Source organism: Capsicum annuum, chromosome 11, assembly GCF_002878395.1.
Source record: "Capsicum annuum cultivar UCD-10X-F1 chromosome 11, UCD10Xv1.1, whole genome shotgun sequence".
Classification (NCBI taxonomy): Eukaryota; Viridiplantae; Streptophyta; class Magnoliopsida; order Solanales; family Solanaceae; genus Capsicum; species Capsicum annuum.
In genome coordinates, this window is record NC_061121.1 from 181411205 (window position 1) to 181418991 (window position 7787).

The following is a 7787-nucleotide window of genomic DNA, read 5'->3' on the forward strand; positions in this document are numbered from 1 at the left end:
ATTTTATATGAATAATAAGCACATTGAACACCCCATTTCATAGGAATAAGAAGAGTGTAGCACACCCTATTTTATGGGATTAAGCAGCGTGTTGCACAACCTTTTACATGGGAATGAGAGGGTTGATGCCCTATTCCAAATATGGGCAACTTGTCCTCCTATAAAAAGAACACTTGAACTTGATGTTAAATACCTTGGATGACTTTAAAACTTGGAGAGGGGATGGAAAACACTTCAAATTAGGTTTTTCTTTCTTTACTTTAGATTATTCATAGATTTTATCAGGTATTCATTTATCTTGATTACGGTTATGTTCATAAGTGGATAAAAGCCCTTTTCTAGGGTTATGGCCAATAACATGATTACTATTGATTTGAATTGATTTGGTTGTTTATATATCCTTGTTATAACTATTTTAAGAATTAGCTACCCTTAGAATACATCCATTATCGTCTGTGAGCTCGGGAGGAGGAATAAGAGGATAGAACATAATGGAAAATAGAGCAAGGTTTTTATTCTTTTATAAAATAAGGGATTTGAATTAGTATCAAGGATAGGGATATACCTAGAAGGCTTGTTTGGTTCACTTGAAGAATGACATATTAATGCATATAAATGGATTATTATATTCCCGCTCAATGATGTAGTTGTAATGTCCAGTTAGGTAAAAGATTAAAGGACCGGGATATCATGATCATACTATAAACCCTACAAATTAACAACTAAGATGAGTAATCGAACCAATGAAGTTCAATATCTTAGTATGATTGTTCATAGTCCTTTATTCCGGGTTTCTCTTTATTGATTGTTCAAGCTTAGTAATTCAACTCTATGATGTTAATTTAGCCTACACGATCCAACTAACTCAAATCTTGCATTTCATCAATCCTACACCTAAAACCTATCCCAAATCTAACACAATATCATAAGAATACTATGAAATAGCTCAATCTAACAAGGAAAAAACCTATCCTACCTCAACACCAAAGAGAGCTCAACAAATTGTTAAACTACTACTTTTTACTTCTAAGAAGCCTCCTCAAGATTTTAAGCTATCCAAAAACACACTCTACTCATCAATACGAGAATAATGATACCCATTTCACCATTGTGCATCGGGTCCAAAAATCATACCAAAACCTCACGCGGGTTCCACTTACAAAAATTGCATTTCAAAAGTCAACCCAACATAATATCAAGTTAAAGGAATAATTACCCTCATATATGAGTGAAAAATAAGCTAAATTTGGTCTAAAGTCGAGAGCTAAATTTGGTCTAAAGTTGAGCCATAAACTGTCTAGGGTTTTTAAGTAATAAATTAAGAACTTTTATAAAGAAAAGGGTAAATTCTTACCTTAAATTAGAAGATAATCACGAAAATAAATATTTATCTAGCGTTCCAATCACCAACAAGCTTCAATTTTATGCTCTAACACTATTTAAGGTTCTTAGCTCTCAAGGGAGTGATGAAAAATGGCCCAAAATCATAGAAATGGATCCTTTTATACCACGTCCACATACTTGGGGGTCGCTATCGCAATCACACCATCTTTTTTCTACCACATGAATCACAATTGTGACACCTTTTCATGATTGTGGTATATACTCTATAAAGCGAGTTGCAATAATGGTCCAAAGTGCCGCTATCATAGTGTAGCAGAAACCTGGTGCAATAGATTTTCCAAGTCCACAATGGGCAAGGACTCGACTGGGTGCTCGAGATTCATTCAGAATCTCATAAATGCAAATGAACTATGTAACTACATAAAATTTGACATTTCAGATATGTTGGCGCACTCATAATTTCCATCCGAGTTTGTTTCAACCAAATATGGATCCCACACCCATAATTCATTTTCTTAACTTTTCAACTAATAGGTTGAATGAGCCCGGGTGCCTCGGAACCCAAACCAAAGGTCTACCTAGACTAAAATTGTTATTATAGAGTTTCTAGAACATTCATAATTTCCATACGAGATTGTTTTATTAAAGTTTTCTTTTGGTGGCCATTTGGAATCAATGAAGACCTTAAAATAGGGAATTGGCTTTAAAAATAGACGAACTGCCTAGAAACCGCACTGTTAGTTCCAGCAAGTCATAAATGACTTTGGGCATCTATAGAAAAGCTCTAATGGAAATTTTTTTACAAAAATATAGAAAGTTACCTTAAGGGTTATTACACTTCTCCTTATAATCATCCTTATATCTCCAGTCACTATCTCTTTCTACTTTGATCCCTATATCTATCACCATAATAGTTCTGACCTTAATTCCCTTGCCTCATGATCTAATTATCTTAATAGGATGATTGGGCCTTGTCTTGGAAACCCACTAATTCTCTATCTAGGTATTTTTCCTCATCATCCATCTCAAAATCATATGACCTTTAAGCTTTTCTTATATGCCCACGACATTCACCTTCTTAAAACTCTCTGTGGCAAATTATTTAATTAGTGACCCATTCTCTGTCTACAGATGTGCGGCCTCTTGAGACACTGAATCATATACCACTCAAGGCTCATTGGAAGCACTAATAGCATAAGTATAGGCACCTATCTCTTCCTTCTAAGTATGCTACCCTCGATTGGTAAGAGTGATCCAGTCTAAGATTTTTGATGATACCTACCAATTCAGGTTCATAAATGCTCCACCAATAATAGCATTCACCATAGCTATGGAACTGGTACTCAGATCATCGTAGAAAATCTCTAACAAATTTCACCCTAAAATTCTATGATTAGGCACCATCATCAACTTCTTCTTAAACCAAAACCATGACTCATATAGCGATTCAGAATGTGACCGCCTGAAATTATAGATCTAATACTTCAACTTTAGCATTCTGGATAGAGGGAAAAATCATATAAAAAGTAATTTCTTAACTCATTCCAAATAGTAATGGAACCACGAGATAGTTTCTCTAACCATAATGTTGCTTCACTAGTTACATCAAATAGAAATAACCTGAGTCTCAGAGCTTCCTGATCCACCCTAGGTATAGTGTATGAAGTGAAAATTCAAAAATAATTAATGAGGTGCATGTTAGCATTATCAGTCCGCAAGCCAGCAAAATCACCTTTCAGATTCAACAACTGGATCATACCACTAGTAATGTCGAACTTTACCCCCTGGGTAATGAAGGAGGAATTATAGCTCTTGTCTCAATATGCTCCACATGCCTAAATTCTTAATCTAGATCTTCATATGCTGGAAAGAATTGAAAAATTGGGGGTACTAGAGCTTTATCTCTTCTACCTCGGTCAAGTTCTGCTCGTCGATTAACTATCAGTCTTTTTTCCCAATCTCAATCTCTCTTGTGAAGACTATCTCAAATACAAATAGGTTTTGATTATTGGACATCTCTATAAAAGTAATTAAATTGATAAATATCACAATGCAAGTGTAAATAATAATTTATATAAACTTCACACTTCCCCGATTTGTTATTTTGTCAGGGTTCCTATAACCCTAGCTAAGAGAATTAGCTGCTTGATCTTAGGTGTATTTATATGCCCAATTACCGATATTCACCTATATTTAGACTTGGTTCAAGATCTAAAAGTTTCTATTCATATCACATTTGAGCAATAATTATGTTCCGTATCTAACCAACGCGATTAGTGATACAAGGTGAATTTCTAACAAATTTGGACTAAATTGGGGGCATGATATGAAGCAAGTGATGATTAATTCTATGGAATTGGTTATCTTGATTAGGAAAGGCATTTTTAGTGTGTCAAGAAAAGAATCAGAGAAGAGCTGGAGCAAGAGTAGAATAAAAGGACTGTGTCTTAGCCAAATTTTAGAAGTGGAATTTCAGTGTCTCGATGTGATAGCAACATGATGCATTTGCATCATTGACGCGATAAAAAGTGCAGCAAATCAATTATTCCTATGCAGTGTAATTTTTTTCCCATTCTAAAAGGAACACGTGAACACAATTTCAAACACTTTTGGAAAAGCATAGCAGCGGCAAAAAATACAAAAATCTCTCTCTTAGGGTTCTTAGAATTTTTTTTGAACTTTTTCTCTCCAAAATTAATTTTGGGAATGATTAATTACTTATTTTTGATTTTGAATTCAAACATGAGTGGCTAAACTCCCTTGGTCTGGGGTTTATGTCAATAAAATAATTGCTCTTTGATCTTCTTTATTGTAATTTCTTATTGGATTTTTGTATGGGTTATTGTTATTTTATTGAGCTTAATGTTATGATGAGTGGCCACCATTAGAATAATCTATATTTCTATGTGAATTCTAGAGAAGTATCACGGGATAGAAAGAAGAAACTAAGGAGCAAGGTTCTTACCCCTTTATAAAATAATGGGTTTGAATTAGCATCTAGGATAGGGATATACCTAGGAGCCTTGTTTGGTTCAATTGCAAGAAGATAGTTGTATGTATCTAGATGAATTGTTACATCTCTGTTGGTAGCTGTAGTTGCAATATTCATATAGATATAGGATTTGAGGTCAAGAGACCAAGATCGTACCATAAACTTTGTGAATCAATAACCCAATAACAAACTAGAATGTGAAAAGAAGACAGAATTGTATGATAGTTAGATGTGCATCAACCCTGGAATTCTCATCATTATTGTTTAAAATCATTGCTTTCTTTGCTATTGTCATAAATTGCTATTTTTTATTTATTTACATTTTTGTTCACAATTTTAAAATCATCTTAATACTTTACAGCATTAAATACCTCTTTGTCTAAAACAAAAGTTGGTTAATTTTATAGTTGCTTAGTCCTCGTGGGAATGATATCTGACTATCTAAGTTACTATATGACTTGTACAATCATGCACACTTGCATATGCATTTGAACAAAATAAGTTTTTAGCACCATTACCGAGGATTAGTATAATTAGTAATTTGCTAAATTTTTGGTTTTTGAAAGAAAGTTTAAGTGTTAACAACTTGATCTTAGCGACCGTTTTTTGCAGGTTTAGCTGAATACAGGAGTAGCGAGAGATAGAGAGTTAGTAGAGCCTTTTTGAAAACTAGAACTGGTATTTTAATAGTGGCGAAGAGCTCGTTATCCAATTCAATAGGTTCAAATGGCTAAACAAAGAAATGATCCTATTGATCCAAAAGATGGACATGTCCCAGCTCTTTTCATCCTAGCTGTTCCTGCTCAATCAACTGCTAGACCAGTTTGTGAGGTAGCAATCCTACTAATGAACCATGCGACTAACCGTATTCGCAAGCCTGATCTAGATGGTCAATTTGAATTAAAGCAGAATATGGGGACTAAATTGGGCTGGGAAATTGTTGTATTTTCACATGAAGACCCGCAGCAACACATATAGACCTTCTTAGAAATAAGTGATACTTACATTCCTGCAGGGGTGAATACTAATTATGTCCGACTGACTCTCTGTTCCTTTTATTTAATTGGGGAAGTGAAGAGGCAGTTACATGCTGAACCACCACTCTCAATTACTTCTTGGGAAGATATAGCTCAAAATTTCCATATTTGATTCTTTCCATCAGGGAAGGCTACATAGTTAAGAAGTGAGATTCCAAATTTCACATAGAAAGAAAGAGAGAATATCTACCAAGCTTTAGGGAGATTTAAAAGTATGCTCTAATATTGCCCTTGTCATCATCATTCTAATGATGTTCTTGTTCATACTTTCATTAAGGGAATAGAGCCAAATACCAAGATTCTCTTGGATTCAGTAGTAGGTGAGCAAGATCTTAAGAAGACTTATGATGAATTGTACACACTGCTGAATCGAATTTCACAAGGGAACCCTGAATGGAATGCTAACTCGAGGAGTTCTCATAAGAAGGTTGTAGGTGTGTTAGAGGTAGATCAGTTCACTGCTCTATCAACTCAGCTTGTAGCAATGCAAAATTTGATGCTTACTCAGTTGAACAACATGAAGTTGGGGGTTTCTTAAGCAACAACTATAGCTAATGCAGTCCAATAGGTAAAATCTTGGTGTGAGGTTTGTGGAAGTAATGAGGATGCTTGTGCGGTTAATCCAGATTTTGTTAATTATATGGGGAATGCAAATCATCCAAGACAACAGAACTTCGGTAATATATGTAATCCCAACTAGAGGAATTATCCTAATTCCTCATTAGGTGGAAATCAGGCATAAAATAATTATCAGTATAGTGGCTAGTGCAACGGAATCAACAACAAGTTTAGAATAATAAAGTTACTACTCAAACAAGTAATATAGAGGAGATAATGAAGCAGCTTCTAGCTAATCAAGCATAATTTGTAGTAGATTAGAGGAGTCAATAGTTGATTACTAGAAATCTGGAGTTGCAATTAGGTCAGATTATGGGAGCACAAAACTCAAGACCTCATGGAGGCTTACCTAGCGATATAAAGGCAAATCCAAAGCAGGTAAATATAGTTACAACAAGGAGTGGGTTGCAGTTAAAGGAGGCGATACTTGGAAAGGTTAGTCCCATTACCACTAATGATGATCCTAAAGACAATAAGGAGAAAGGGGTAAAGAAAAAGCTACGGGTGATGAAATTTAAGTCGAGACAAATACTATACCTTTACCATTTCCTTAAAGGCAAAGAAAGCACCAAGAGGAGGCTAGTTACATGAAATTTTTGGATCTTCTAACACAGGTTCATGTAAATCTTCCTCTAGTTGATATTCTACAGAGTGTTCCAAAATATACAAAATACCTGAAAGACATAGTGGAAAACACAAACCGATTGATAGAGTATGATACAGTTGTACTTACTAAGGAGTAAACATCCAAGATACAAAAAAAATTGCCCACAAAGCTGAAGGATCCAAGTAGTTTTACTTTGCATATCACTATTGGGCAGACCATAAGTTCCCATGGATTATGTGACTTGAGAGCAAGCATCAATCTCATACCTACATCCTGATTCAGAAAGATGGGTCTTGGGAGTCCCAAACCCATGACCATTGTTTTGCAGTTGGCTGACAAGTCCCTTGTTAGGCCATATGGAATTATTGAAGATGTCTTAGTTCATGTGGGATCATTGATATTTCTAGTAGACTTTGTGATTCTTGATTTTTAAGTTGATCCGATTGTTCCATTTATTTTTGGGGCAACCATTCCTAGTAACAGGGTAGTCACTTATTGATGTGATGGCAGGTAATATGTCGATGAGTGCACATAATAAATTAGAGGTTTTTGATGTATACAAGTCACTGAAATTTCCTACTATATAGGAGGAGTTATCTACTATATCTGTTATAGACCATGATACAAATCTTAGGTTGTTGTTGTCTGATGATCCAATAGAGTGAGATTTGGTGTGTCATGATATTTATGGAGATGTAGAGGCGTTTACATTGGTTTAAGTTATGAATTTGGTAGTTATTGAAACTAGAAATTTGGCATCTGAGCCATTGAACATGCACATTGCCTAAAACTTTAATTGATGAAGCTCCAAAATTAGAGCTTAATGTTCTTCCTCCTAAATTGATATATGTTTACCTTGGTGACAATGATACCTTGCCTATTATTTTGTCTGCAGGTTTATTTGATGTATAGGTAAGGAAAGCTATTGGGTGGCAGATGTTTGATATTATCAGGATAAATCCAACTTTTTGCATGCACGACATATAAATTGAAGAAGGTTAAAAACCAAGGGTGCAGCAACAACAAAGATTAAATCTGGTGATGAAGGAAGTGGTACACAAAGAAGTTATCAAGTGGCTTGATAGAGGGATTGTTTACCCAATTTCTGACAACAAGTGGGTAATCCCAGTACACTGTGTCCCAAAGAAAGGTGGGATGACTGTGGTAACCAATGAAGCTAATGAGCTGA

At 35.0% G+C, this 7787-nt stretch overlaps 1 non-coding gene across 1 annotated transcript; it reads right to left on the bottom strand.

The window, feature by feature from the left end:
* Positions 1–5509: 5509 nt before the first annotated feature.
* LOC124889078 lies at positions 5510–5616 on the bottom strand. Its single transcript, XR_007047695.1, has one exon. It is a non-coding gene; the product is annotated as a small nucleolar RNA R71 (small nucleolar RNA).
* Between the last annotated feature and the right edge of the window lie 2171 nt (positions 5617–7787).